The following is a 14,116-nucleotide window of genomic DNA, read 5'->3' on the forward strand; positions in this document are numbered from 1 at the left end:
ATAAGTTTAATATAAATGTATATTTGCTATAATATTAATGCATGCCCAAAAAGCCTTAGACTATGGTAACCTGCCAATTATTGGTAAATATTATGGAACTGTGATTAATGTCTCTCTGTCTGATTTCAGGAGAAGGAAGCAAAAGAGCCACAAGGTAATGGAGACTGGCTGAGAATTTGCAAAGTGCCAAGGAGCAAAAGATCATGCAGACCATGGATCAAGGAAGTTCTATGCCAATACTGAAGGGCTTGAAACTAGTGTTCGAGGTTCAGGGTTGCAGCTTTCTGACATATGTTAGAGGCCAGACTTCCCTTGCGCTTCATTTCCTAGCCAAGCACCTAAGATTGGCTATCATTATGGCTCATCCCTGAGAAGGTGCAGGCAAATCAGACCAGGGAAAGATACTTCCCTTGCACACATATTTGGTCCCATTATTTCTCTTATATATAGAAAGGCAACTTTCTGTAGACCTGGCTCCTGAATGGGTAATTGCAAACTGCTTAAATCACTTTAATTGGGCCTTCATTCAAGAACCTGTAATAAGTTTATTTTTCCTTACATTTTTTGCACATAAGACTTTGACATTTTATATTTCATTCACAAGTTAATTTGTTCTCTTTCATTTGGATTTTATTTTTATTTTATTTATTTTTATTTCTTTTGCCAATTGATTTCATACAACCCCGTGACTCAGCCATGTGTCCTTAGCTGACCTGGGGTACCCTCTTCAGGGGAGAATTTGTTATTGATTCTCCTCAGGGGTGTGTGTAAGTTTTATAATCATAATATCTGTATTATAATCTATAATGTAAAATGTTAACACTTTTGAGAGTAATTTCAGGGGAGATATAAAATTCTCCTCAGAAGGGAATGTATGTTTTATAATCTCTAATGTAAAGTTTAAATTATTCGAGAGTAGTAATTTTAGGATAAGAAATTTTCCATTTCCCCAGAATCCAGACAATGAATTTTCTTGGAGAAGGCACCATGAAAATCCCTGAAAAGCCTTCACTGGATCATGAAGATCCAAAATTAACTTTGGCGTGCAGTTGATTGAACTATGGGGAGTTGAATCATTTGTTTTGAATGTACACTCTTATGTCAAAGGGGACTGCCCCTTTTTGTCTTTTTGTCTTTTTGTCAATACGGCTAGCAATCATTGGTTCATTTTTTTGTCCACTTTTCTTTTATCCCCAAATTTCTGTAATTTAAAAGTTATGTTTATAAGAGTGTTTGAGGAGACCAGTCTCTCTCCACTCTCAGGGGAGAGTGTGATATTGGAAATTTGGGAACCCTCAAACTTATTTTGAGGTTTCTGGTCTTAATATTGAGATGCATGGTATAAACTTCCTTTGGATGTTTCAGGGACTTGAAAACTACATTTCCCATGATTCAACGGGCTTCCTGTCTTACATGGTGATGTGAGCCAATATAAGAAGAAGCTTAAACATGGAGAACTTGATTGGTACTTCCTCTTTGCTAGGAAGTAGCCAAGGGAAAGGTATGGGGACCAATCAGATTAGATCTTAGCAAGCAAATGGTTCTTTTTAATTATCAATATGTCTGTTAATAAAACCCTACTATCTTTAAATATATCCATCTATGTTAATTTTATTGGTAACATTTGACAAAATGATATATGTATATAGAAATCTATATCTTACTTATTTCTATTTATTAATGCTTTCTATGGAGATAGGCATATACAAGTCATTTTTTAGTATTTATGTTGTCATTGATAGTAATATTATTGTGTTCCAAAATTATTATTTTCAATATTGCATTGAATTAAAATTGATTTAATTTTTGGTTTGTTTAATTTTATAAATTGGGTTTTAATTTAATTCAGTATTTTTAATATTTAATTATTAATATTTCTTTTATTTAAATGTATTCAATGCAATGTTATTTTAGAACAGTAGATCAGTAGTTGTAGTAGTAATTTAAATTGCCTGAAGTTTTACTTCTTGCCTGTGGGTGGCGCTACACCTGTGTGTAGAGAGTAAGATAGTACAGGGTAGGCATAAGGATTAGGGGCAGAGAGAAAAAAAAGAAAAAAAATGGTGTGGCTATAGATAAGCACTGGAGGGCATGGTCAGTCTTTTAAGGAATGTCTGAAGGAGGAAAACTTCTGTCCTTTCCTCTTCCCCAGAGGTAAAGCCAATAAAACCAGTGGCCAGGTGTTTCCAAAGTTGGGAATGGGTGGGCTTGGCCTTAAGGGCACTTGGTGGGGAGATCCTAACTGCCAGTGGCTCACCCAACCAGTGTCTGAGGCCAGATTTTGAACTCAGGACCTCTGGTCTCTAGGTCTGGCTCTCAATTCACAGAGCTATCAGGCTACTCCTAGGTGGGATCAGGGTTCTGAAGAGTCCCTCATGGGAGTCTACACATCAGTTTACCTTGTCACCCCTGCATAGCCAGGAAGCACTCCCTGGGTTAGTTTACTGTCCCTTTGTACCAGCTGTTCCCTGTGCTGTGCTGTGCTAAGTAGGCTGCTCCCTGGCAGTGGGAGCTAAAAGCAGAGATAGGATTCCCCTTATTCAGGGTTGGGGAGGTGCAAGGTACTGGAAAGGAGTTTTGGCTGGGTCCCAGAGCTTCCAGATTCATGTGGATTTTTGGTGCGGCTCAGCCTAAACCCATCTGTGCAAAAACTCAAGTTATGGGTTCCTTTCTCAAATACCCCACTCTCATCTAAACTAAAAATATAGGGGTGGGGAGGAACTACGTGTGTATGTGTGTGGGGGGCTATTTCTTATCAATCCTTTCATGTGGCAATCTGACTAGCAGGCACAGAGATGTCATATGCAGGACCTCATCTCTTCCGGCAAAGACGTGGCAAATGTGTGTCTGGCTGAGCAAGCAAAAAACCCTATTCTAATGCTTTTCTGTCTCTATACTTTTCATCTAAGAAGAATTAAATGTTCCTTTTCCTGATAATGGTTTCCATTCTTTTAGGTTTAAAATTAATATCTACCACCTTCTTATTTTCTATAAAGTTTATTAATAATCACTTAAATAGAAAAGAAAGATAATTAGGATGGCATTGAATAAGAAAATTAATTTAGATATGTCTGTCATTTTAATGATATGGTTCTGCCCACCCATTAGTAATTAATATTTTCCCCACTATTTAAATCTGAATTCATTCGTATAAAATATCTTTATAATTATGTCCATGTAGCTTCTGGTTTTGCTTTGGCAGATATACTCCTTGGTATTTTATTCCATCTATAGATATTTTAAATAGTAATTTTTACTATTTTTTCCTGCAGAACTTTGTTAGAAATATATAAAAATGCTGATGATTTATATGGGTATAGTTTATATCTTGTGATTTTGATAATGTTATTATTAAGTTTCAATTCATTTTTAGTTGAATCCCTAGGATTTTCTAAATATATCATCCTGTTGCCTACAAAAAAAAGAGTTTTATTATCTCTTTGTTTATTGATCCCTTTGATTTATTTTTCTTCTTATTACTCAGTTTCTCCTACAAAACCAATAGTCAAATCTAGCAAGAAGGAAACACTTTTGTCTTCCCACTTTGCCTGTGAGGACACTCCTCCTCCTTCTCTTGATCTAGGCCAGGATTTGACCCTTTTGATTCCTCTCCCTATCAGACCCCACTCACTCCCCAACCCTCTCATCTCCTTTCCTCCCAACCCACCTCTCTACTCTACCTTACTATCTGACCCTTACTTCACCTATCCCTGTTCTTGCCACACCTCGTCTTTGCTTTGCCCTGCCTATTTTCTCTCTTACCTTGCTCAGTTTCTTGCTCCCTGCCACTCAGATTCCACCCACATTCCCCCTCACCTTCTCCCTACCCTTCTTTCCCTGACCAGATCCTCCCATACTATCCACAGTCTTCTCCTCTCTTCCCCACCCAGTCTTTCTTCCTCCTGACCATGACCAACCCTCTCAACACACCAAGCCTCCTCCTCTCCTTCCCATAACCTCCTTGGCTTGGTCCCCCTTTGTCTTGCTTGCCAACTCCTGATCAACCTCTCCCTCCCTACTCAATCTCTCCACTCCAATGCCTCACTCACTCAGCTCCAAACCAAACAACAAATCGACTCCAATAACCACACACCATTCAAATACAGTTTTTTTTCTCCACAAGATGTTGAAAGATTAAAGGAAAAGACTCCTTCCTTTGAGGATGAACTCATAGTAGTGATCAAAAAGATTGAAAGAATTTACAGAACTTACAAACGAGGTAGGTAGATGTTAATAACATGCTCCATACCCTGCTAATCTAAAGAGAAAGGAGCAGAATCCTTTCTTTTGTCAACCAGGCACTGGGAGAGGGTAAAATTCATTGACTGAGTGAAAATTGAAATTGGGACCTCAATTTAGCCAAAGATTACATTGTATCTATGTCAGTCTAGAAATGCATTACTAAAAGGAAAGAAAGCTTGTTCTCATAGACCAAGTAATTGAACTAAATCTGAAGACTTGAAACAAGGTGAAAATGAGAAACCATCTCAGTTCATGGATGGACTTGTTGAACTAGAATGCAGATATCTTGACCTAGATCTTTCTAGGGGAAAAGATATTAGGCACATAAGAATATATTTTGTAAATAACTGCTCCAGAAATGTTAAGAAATATTTTATGACAAATTTCGCTCATTGTTCCAGTATGGACATTGATACCTCAAAGAGGGTAGCAATGAATGTCTTTGATGGCCATGAAAAGGAAGACAGAGATGAAGCTGAATTAGTGGAGAGATTAAAGTAGGAAAAAGTTGAATTGGAGGAGCAAGTAAATGAAGGAGCTGTAGGACAGACAGAGGTCATAGCTCTTTTAAAGGAAATCACAAGAGGCAACTGATGACTTTTTTTGTGAGAATAAAGGTCATATGGATTTGGATTGTATTAGTAGGAACCAAGAAAATAGGAACAGAAGAAACTTGAGAAATAACAACGACAACAACAACAACAGGTCCTCTAACTGGATCTATATCAGTGCCTGTAAATGGGGTAAATTATAACTCAGACATAATGCACCATGCCAAGGAACTATTATCACTGTGAGGTACCAGCGAAGAAATGGTAAAAATGACCAGAGAGATGGCCAGAGGACGGTCAGAGGTGTGGCCAAGGATGTGACCAAAGGAATATTGATGAATGATGGTTCTCAGGAAGGAAGGGACCTCAAAGTGTCTGGAAGTGAATTTTAAGCCTTTTCAGACCTCACTGCCTTATTGATTTTAACTGTTTTGGTCTGTTCCCCTCCCTGTACTGGAGAAGTCTCTAACAAAATCTTTTTATTCCCAGAAGACAAAGTATATATAATTTCCAGTGAACTACTCCAAAAGCTATCAAATTTAGAGAAAAGTAGTCTTGGATAGATTGTTCACATGTAAAACAGGTACCTTCTACTAACACTGAGTGACTTCATCCTGTCACATATAAATTGTATTTGCTCCTCATTTTTATATTTAAGTTTACATATTAGCCTAATATAAAATGTTCTGCTATAGGATGTCACTTTCAGTTAGCATATTTTGGTTATTAGCTATATGTTCTGTTACATTGTCTCTATTTGAACCCTCTGAGTATGACTGGACTAGAGATAATACCATTATAAAAGTCCATAGTCAAGTTGGACAAACTCTTTTCCATGACAATGCCATAGGTCCTTACGCATGTGGGGCCTGTCACCACATCCATATCTGCTCTGTTTTCTCATGGGCAACAATTCCAGTCAGCAGTAATGAGACATTACCACAGCTTGTAACACAAGGAGTTCACATATTACCTAAATGGCCTTTTGCTCCTTTTGCCTTTGCCAACTGTCACGTAGATGATGATGGATGGACTCCATCAAAGTACTTACAATCTGTATCAGTGACCTTTGAGGAATTTAATGAACTAAAAATCTCAGTTGATTTCATGGGTCCTCAGAAAACTTACTCTTATGATATTGCTTATCATTGGTTGCCATAACCTTGAGTTAAATTGAACCTTAACCATGTCAAATTCCTAGCCCTTCCCTGAGGCTACACTCTGGAAGACTGGTCAGTTATCTGTCTCCTAGTTGTGCCAATAACAATTAATTAATATATATCAAACATGCTTAAATACCTTAGACCAGTGATGGGCAAACTACAGCTTCAAGGCCAGATGCAGGGAGGGGGGAGGCTGAAATCTTCTATCCAGCCCCGGGACATACAATGAGTAGGAAACATTACAACAAAAATTCCAAAGAGTTGCCCTAGTAACAGACTGACAGATGAACATTTCCTTTCCTTTGGCTCCCTCTTTAAAAAGTTTGCCCATCACTGTCTTAGGCCATATGAACTCCTGATCTGGGATTTAGCTATGCCTATTGTCTTAGGATCCAGCAATTTGTATCATGTGATGATTATCTCATAATGTTAATGTATCAAAACAATTGCCTAATTATCCTTCTCCCTTCCCCCTATGCTGTTGTAATCCCAATAAAAACACAAGTACATCTGCTAAGGGTTAAACTCTTCACCATTAGAGCTCTTGATCACCTAAATTCTATCACACCAGTGCTAACTTGCTGTCTGACTACTTCATGTCAGAACTTTCTTTGCCTTTACATCTTTCTTCTTGCCCTATGCTCTCATTCCCTTAGACTTTAACCTATCATCCATTTTTCTCTCAGTCCCTTGTTCCCCTTTCTGAGTGCTCTACCCTCCAGAAACTTTTGTGAAGTTGGTGGATGGCTTAAAGAAACTTTGTGTTGTGTCTCTGTTTGGCTAACCCATGGCCACATGGAATGTGAACTATGAATTCCTGATATTTTATTATTATTTTCCTTTATATTTACAATAGGATATTTGATTTTTCCACTTTCTTATTTTTTGTATTTAAATACATGCAATTAGTATCAACATTTTTGATTTAAAGGATAAGTTTACAATAGCTATCATCCCTAATACCAATGCATATCCAAAAACTTTAAACTATTGAAACCTACCTTTTATTATTATATATTATGGGACTTTAACTAAAAATTGTGTCTGGTTTCAGAAGAAAGGATCACAAAAGAGCCATTGCACAATGCAAATAAGCACAAGGTCAAGGAGACCAACAATCCCAGTGTGACTGTTGAAGATCTGTGCCAAGACAGAGAACTTGTTTTGAGATTTTAGGAAGTGACTGTTTGACACATCCAGATGTTGGACTTCCCTGTGACAGGTTCCTAAAATTACATTAGTTTGGCTTTCATTTTGGCTCCCCTATCCTTGAGATTGATGATAAAATGAGACCAGGGAATCATACTTCCCTTTTATTTCAAAATCTAGTCCCAGGGTCCTCATCCCATTTAGGACTGTCCTTTGCCCATGGCCAGGGACAAAGGCCAGGGTCCTCATCCCATTTAGGACTGTCCTTTGCAGCATGGCCAGGACAAAGAGGCTGATGTGTGTTGTCTGAGAGACACTACAGTGACCTTTCCTTCCCCACTGTTTTTTGTTTGGATGTGGGGAGACTCCTGTGGGGATTTGTAGCTTGGGAAAATGCAAAGTCCCAAAGTGAAAGCAGAATAATTCCCTAGATGAATTTTTCGCCTTCAGAAACCAGATGGGCCAAGGCCCAAATGCTCCTTTCTTTTTATTTCTCTCATGGATGGCTTCCCACCTCTCTTCCCCTTCCCTCAGCTATCAATGCTTATTGAGCAGATTCCCCAAGGGAGTGTAATCTGGCACATTTATTCTGGATGCTATGGCATCCATACTGGAGGGAAAGACACTCAAAGACAAAAGAAATAATGAAACTAAATTAAAGGAATGAAAAAAATAAGAGTATATGGAACATCTTACTATAAAAATAACTGCCCCGAAAAAGAGTTTGAGGAAAGCAATATATGAATTTTTCGAGTACAGGAAAGTTATGATTGAGAATAGTTTAAACACTATATTTCAAGTATTTGTAAAGAAGTTTTCACAAGTGTTTTAGAACTAGAAGGTAAAATAGAAAATAAAATAATCTACCAATCACCTGAAAGAAATCCTAAGATGAAAACTCACAGAATCATTATTGCTGTTTTGTAAGGGTAAAGAGAAAAACTCCAAGTAACCAGAAAAAATATAAGTACTGTGGACCTACAATCAAGAAAGTAGAAGAATTAGAAGCTTCAACATTATGTAAAAGATGCAGCTGGCTCAGAGACCCAATTGGACACCTCAAGCTTCAGGTAGGGGAAGGGAAGCAAGTTGATAGAATTCCTCCTTCCCCCTCCCTTGGCAGTTCAGATCTCTGGCTGCATATCCTTAACTGTAAAGATGGACCAGTGTCTTCTATTTATCTTACTAAACCTCTTCTAAGCTGAATTTGATATCAGAAGAAATAATTTCACAAGTAGTTGATGACTCTTGTTATCAGAATCTGATTCCCAATCAAGGATAGATAATATTCTCAAAATATCTTCACAGCTGATCTCCCTCTCATAGAATCTCAACTGCCACAGAAGCAGCCAAGATGGAGTCTGGCTTTGGTAATGTATGTATTCAGGCCTATGCAGTTTAGATCAGAAGATTCTCACACCAATTGATTAAGTTTGAACAAAAATTTAATAACTTGGAGGGTTTAGGGTTGATAGTATATGGAAAGGAAAGAAGGATAGGTAAAATCTATCTAATAATCTTTGATGCTGACAGGATGGCTTCACCTCTAATGGGATAGAAGCTCAACACAGGAACTTGTTCCTTATCTTCCTCACAAGCTAATATACTTTACTATATAATCTAAGTATAAGTGCAAGTTGGTTTAAAGATGATCTTGACTGAAGATCTGAATATGTTAAAGTTGTGCTGTGATACTGCTGACTGGATATCTTTGCAGCAGTTATTAAATCAAGAGCAGTGTCAGACAGTCTTATTGATTGCCTATATGGTTAAATGGCTAAATTCCACCAAGCTCTTCTGGTCAGAGTTATGCTAGGCTTCAGAAAGTAGTAGTAATAATAATTATTATCCCACCACCCTTGGATTCCCAGCACTCTGTCCCAGGAAAGAGTGCCTCACTCAGCTTGGGGTGCTCCTTATATACCCACATTCTTAACTGCTCTTAACTGTCCCTCTCTTCGGGTTGCATGGTAATTCATCCCACTTAAAATTCTTCAAGCTACAATTAAAAGAACAAAGAACAAGGAAAACAGTATTTTGAAGAGCAAATAAGCTGGGTTTACAACCAAGAAAAACCCAGTCAGAAAAGCAGAGAATAGTTATATAATTGGAAAAAATTATATTGAATTGACTAAATAATTTTCAGATATTCTTGACCTGAGTATAAAATTTGATCTATAAAAGTCAGAAGAATATAAGAAGGTAAATATGAAAGAATAATTTTAAATAATTAATTAAAATCAAGCTGTTTACTTATTATATGGAAAAACTTTTTCTGGAACCCTTTAGAATTGTATTGTGAGTAAAAGCTAAGATGGTGGAGTAAAGGATACTCCACTCCCCCAAACCCTACACACACAAACAAAAAAAAAAACAATAAATTACCTCAAAACAAAGGAAAGCAAGAGGATCATGTCTCCCTCGGCTAGGCATAACACCTATTAGAACAGGCAAAACTCAGACCAGTCCAAGACACTGCTACTTAATCAGAAGTAACAAAGTGGCAGAACATAAATAAACCTATCCCAAGGCAGAGAGGGCAGAGTGGGGTACTGACCCAGTCTAATGCAATCAGTATGAATAACAGAGAAGGAAAGAAACCAACACACACACTTCCATATGGTCTGGCATCTGGGGAAGCAAAGCTACGAGGCAAAGTCAGGTCCAGCCTAGGTCAACCTAAGCCACTCTCTACTTTAAGCTAAGGTAAAACCCACAAGAGATCAACTCAATTCCTTATGGCCTGAGACAAAAGCAGCAGAGTGACTGAGATAGCAGAGGCTAGAGCAAGGGCCTATAAAGTCCATGCTACTTTGCAAGGATGGGGAAACAACAGAATATGAATCAGTCTAGTTCACAAAACAACAGGGGAACTGGTAAAACAAAGAGCTAAATCTAGCTGAACAAAATAATTTCAATCCTCCTCAGAGGATGCCAGAAGGGTCATCTCCACAACACTGTGGGAAACAAAGATAGCCAGACCAATTTTCACATCAAAGAAGAGTACTCTGCAAGATTCGAGTAATACTCTTTCTGTACCAGGAGCAAAGAAGAACCTTAACAGATAGACAAGGTAACAGGCAGAAAAATAACTATTTCTAATTGTATGCAAAAGATAAAAAAAACAGACCATAGACATTTTCTTCAGTGAGAGAAATGATCAGAATACCAACTCAGAAGAGGACTTCAATGCCTAAAAGAAAACATGTGAAACCTGAAATAAAACTGTGAAAGATGTCAGAACCCAAATGAATGTCTGGAAAAAAACTTGAAAAGAAGTTAAAAAATCAAAAAAAGGAGAGAGAATTGATGGAAGAACTCAATGACTGAAGGTGGGGGTGGGGGAAGGGAACACTGAAAAAAAATTCCATAAACAATAGAATGAACAAATTGGAAAAGGATGCCTCCTGACAAAATAAAATAAAATAAACAAATGAAGAAAACACTGAAGAAAGCAACTCTTTAAAGAATCATGTTGGGCAGAACCAAAATGGCAGCTTAGTGGGATGAAAAGCCTAAACTGTTCTGACAGTCCTTCCAAATTAGTCTTTAAAAACCACCTGAAAATGACAGGACACAAAACAAACAACAAGAAGTTGTGAGGGTCTTTCCTGAGAACACAACTTGAAAGATAGTAGAGAGAATTGATTTTCATAGGATAAGAAGGAATCAGAAGCAAAAGTGCACAGAAAAGGAGTGCTGCTTGACCACTCCTCCCACCTACTGCTCTAGGTTCTGCAATTGGGTATAAGCTAACTTCAGGATGCTGGGATGGGAGCTAAACTAGCAAAAGAGCACCTCATACCCACCCATCAATGCATCATGTCCTGGCACCGTTCTGCAGTGAAGCACTGGGTACTTTCAAGTCTGCCTTACTGCAGTACAAATCAGTTGAGGACAAAATAGGTTACTCTGCAGAAAACAACAGTAAAGGAAAAAAGAATTCAGTAAGCAAATTTCACAATTTGCACTCCACAGGCAAAAATTGGCTAATAAAATGAACAAAAATCAAAATAAATATTTAATTCTGGAAAAATTCTATAGAGACAAAGAGAAAAGTGCACAACCAAAAGAGGATGGTGAGATCCAAGCAACCTCATGAAAACTTCCAAAATAGGTTTTCTTTAAGGAGTGGAACCAATATGGCAGAGTAATCCTTAGAAGCTCTATGTCACCATGAGAATCCTCCATGACCAATATTAAAATATGGCCAAAAAACAAATACAGGAGTGAAAGAGCCAACAAGGAGACAGAGTGAAACAACTTTCAAGAAAAGAAAAACCCAAAAGGTAGTTAATTAACATCTGAGGCACTGTGGTAAGAGGAGAGAATACCTAGCAAAAAGCTATAGCAAGGGGGGCAGCTGGGTAGCTCAGTGGATTGAGAGCCAGGCCTAAAGACTGGAGGTCCTAGGTTCAAATCCGGCCTCAGACACTTCCCAGCTGTGTGACCCTGGGCAGCTCACTTGACCCCCATTGCCTACCCTTACCACTCTTCCACCTATAAGTCAATACACAGAAGTTAAGGGTTTAAAAAAAATTTTTTAAATCTATAGCAAGGAAGAAAGAGCAAGTCAGGAGCAATGCACACACCCCCACCCCACATCAGCTATCTGAGATTCTGGAACCAATGCCTAAGCCAACATCCATACCTTGAGACCCTGTCTGAGCAAATAGAGGTACAAGCTGTTATAAATATAATGGGCACTGAGGTTAAGGAGGTTGCAGGCAAATGAATTAGTACTTGAGGGGTCACTTGATTAAATTATGATCCCAAAAGGCAGCCCTCAAATACTTGACTTCAGCAGACTCAAAGTATAGAATCTGGTGGTATAAGCTTCAGGCCCAATAACAGTTTGAAGAAGGATTAGCAGTTGGAATTATAGAGTCAACTAACCAGGGAGACAGCCAAATACTAATCCAACTGAAATCCCATAGCTTGATTGTTTGTTAATTATACTGGTTTTTCATGATCCTTAAGTGCTAAGGTCAGATAAATTATCAAGATATTCTGACTTCGAATTTGAATTCTTCTTTAGCTGCTCCTAAACTCAGCAAAGTAAAATTTGTCTCTTGGGAACCTTAAATGATGAAAAGTAATACCTCTGACTTCTTAAAGAAGAATTTATTGGTAAAGAGTTCAGGGAAAGAGAAATAGTCAAAGACTTGGAAAGTGGGAAGTGGTAGCCCTAAGTTAATCTTGGATTAATGTTTAATTCTTGAATTTTCAGGTTATTGCCTATGGATCAAATCTTTGGTTTCTGGCAGCCAAGCAGAGCCTTGAGGGCCCAGCCCTGAGTCAAGTTTGAGCTTGCAGATGTTTAATAAATATTGATCTTTTTTTTAAATTTATTTATAACCCCTACCTTCCATCTTGGTGTCAATACTATGTATTGGCTCCAAGGCAGAAGAGTGGAAAGTGACTTGTCGAGGGTCACAGAGCTAGTAAGTGTCTGAGGCTAGATTTGAACCTAGGACCTCCCATCTCTAGGTCTGACCCTCAATCCGCTGAGCCACCCAACTGCCCCCTGATCTTATTATTATAGATAATACAGATTGAAAGTAATGAGGCTGGCTGGATATCCCTGTTTGGTGTTGATTGGTGATTTGAATAAGAAAGTAGCTCTGAAGCCCTATCCTATCCTAGACCCTTCTTCTACCCAAATTCTCAGGAACAAGAGAGAGAACTGTTCAGGGCTGTCCCTTATATAGGGAACTCTCAACTGCCCTGGCACTTGACAGTCTCACACCGAGCTTGGTGAATTCTGTATTCCATGGTGGTAAGTGGCGATGAAACTGACTCCATAATGGCTGCCCTTGCATGCCATTACAAAGCCAACCCATATCCCTTGAAATTTCAAACCTGTGGAGAAGTCCAGAGGAATTCTAATCTGGGCTTGGGACAAGGAATTAATTCACACTTTGAGGTGGATGACAGTACTAAATACTAAGTACTGATCTCTTTCCCTAAAACTCAGGACAGAAATCCAAGAAAGAAAAATCAAGGATGTATCTTATTGGATCAAGCACACAGTGAGACCAAAAACTTAAGACTAAGCTTGAGACTAGAATTTGATCAGTCCCAGACCAAATCAAAATCAGAGTGAGATCAAAAGATTACACCTAAACCAGAAGCAAGGCTTTAAGCTATCAGCCTTACAAGGGTCAATTAAATAAGCAGAGAGGGTGGGCTTTCAGAGCTATCAGCTCTCAGATCATCACATCATCCCACCAAGTCTACCTATGATTAGATAGGAAAAATGAGCAAAGAAAAAACGCATCTAACTCTAAAGAATTTTTATGGAGATAAAGAGTAAGGTACACACACCTTGTCCAGAAGCGGACAGTGAAAGCCAAGTAAACATACCCAGAGTCCAAAAGAAAAATATGCTTACAGTGTGGGCTCCTGTAACAGAACCTGAAAAAAATTGACTTTATGGCTTCTGCAGAAAGAGCCATATTTGGCCCTCAAAAGAGCCAGATATGGCTTGAGAGCCATACATTGCCGATCCCTGATCTAGAAGCTAATGATTTCATGATAAATCAAGAAAAAGCATAATAAAAGGAATGAAAAATAGAAGAAAACATGAAATATTTTATCAAATAAATAATTGACCTAGAAAATAGATCTAGAAGATACAATTTGAAAATTATTGGACTATCTGAAAACTCCGATAAAGAAAAAGCCTTAGAAATCACCATACACGAAATTATCAAAGAAAACTGCCCAGAGATCCTTGAAAAAGCAAATAAAATTGAAATGGAAAGAATTCACAGATCAACTCCAGAAAGAAATCCTTAAATGACAACTTCCAGGAATATAAATTAAAGAGCCACCAAGGCAAGAAAAAAATTCTTCAAGCAGCAAGAAAGAAACCATTAAAATACCTTGGAGTTACAATCAGGATCTCATAGGACCTAGAGGCTTCTACATTTAATGATTGAAAGGCATGGAATATGATATTCAGGAGGACAGAATATCTGGTTTTACAACCCAGAGTCCCCTATCCAG

This window comes from Gracilinanus agilis, chromosome 1, assembly GCF_016433145.1.
Source record: "Gracilinanus agilis isolate LMUSP501 chromosome 1, AgileGrace, whole genome shotgun sequence".
Classification (NCBI taxonomy): domain Eukaryota; kingdom Metazoa; phylum Chordata; class Mammalia; order Didelphimorphia; family Didelphidae; genus Gracilinanus; species Gracilinanus agilis.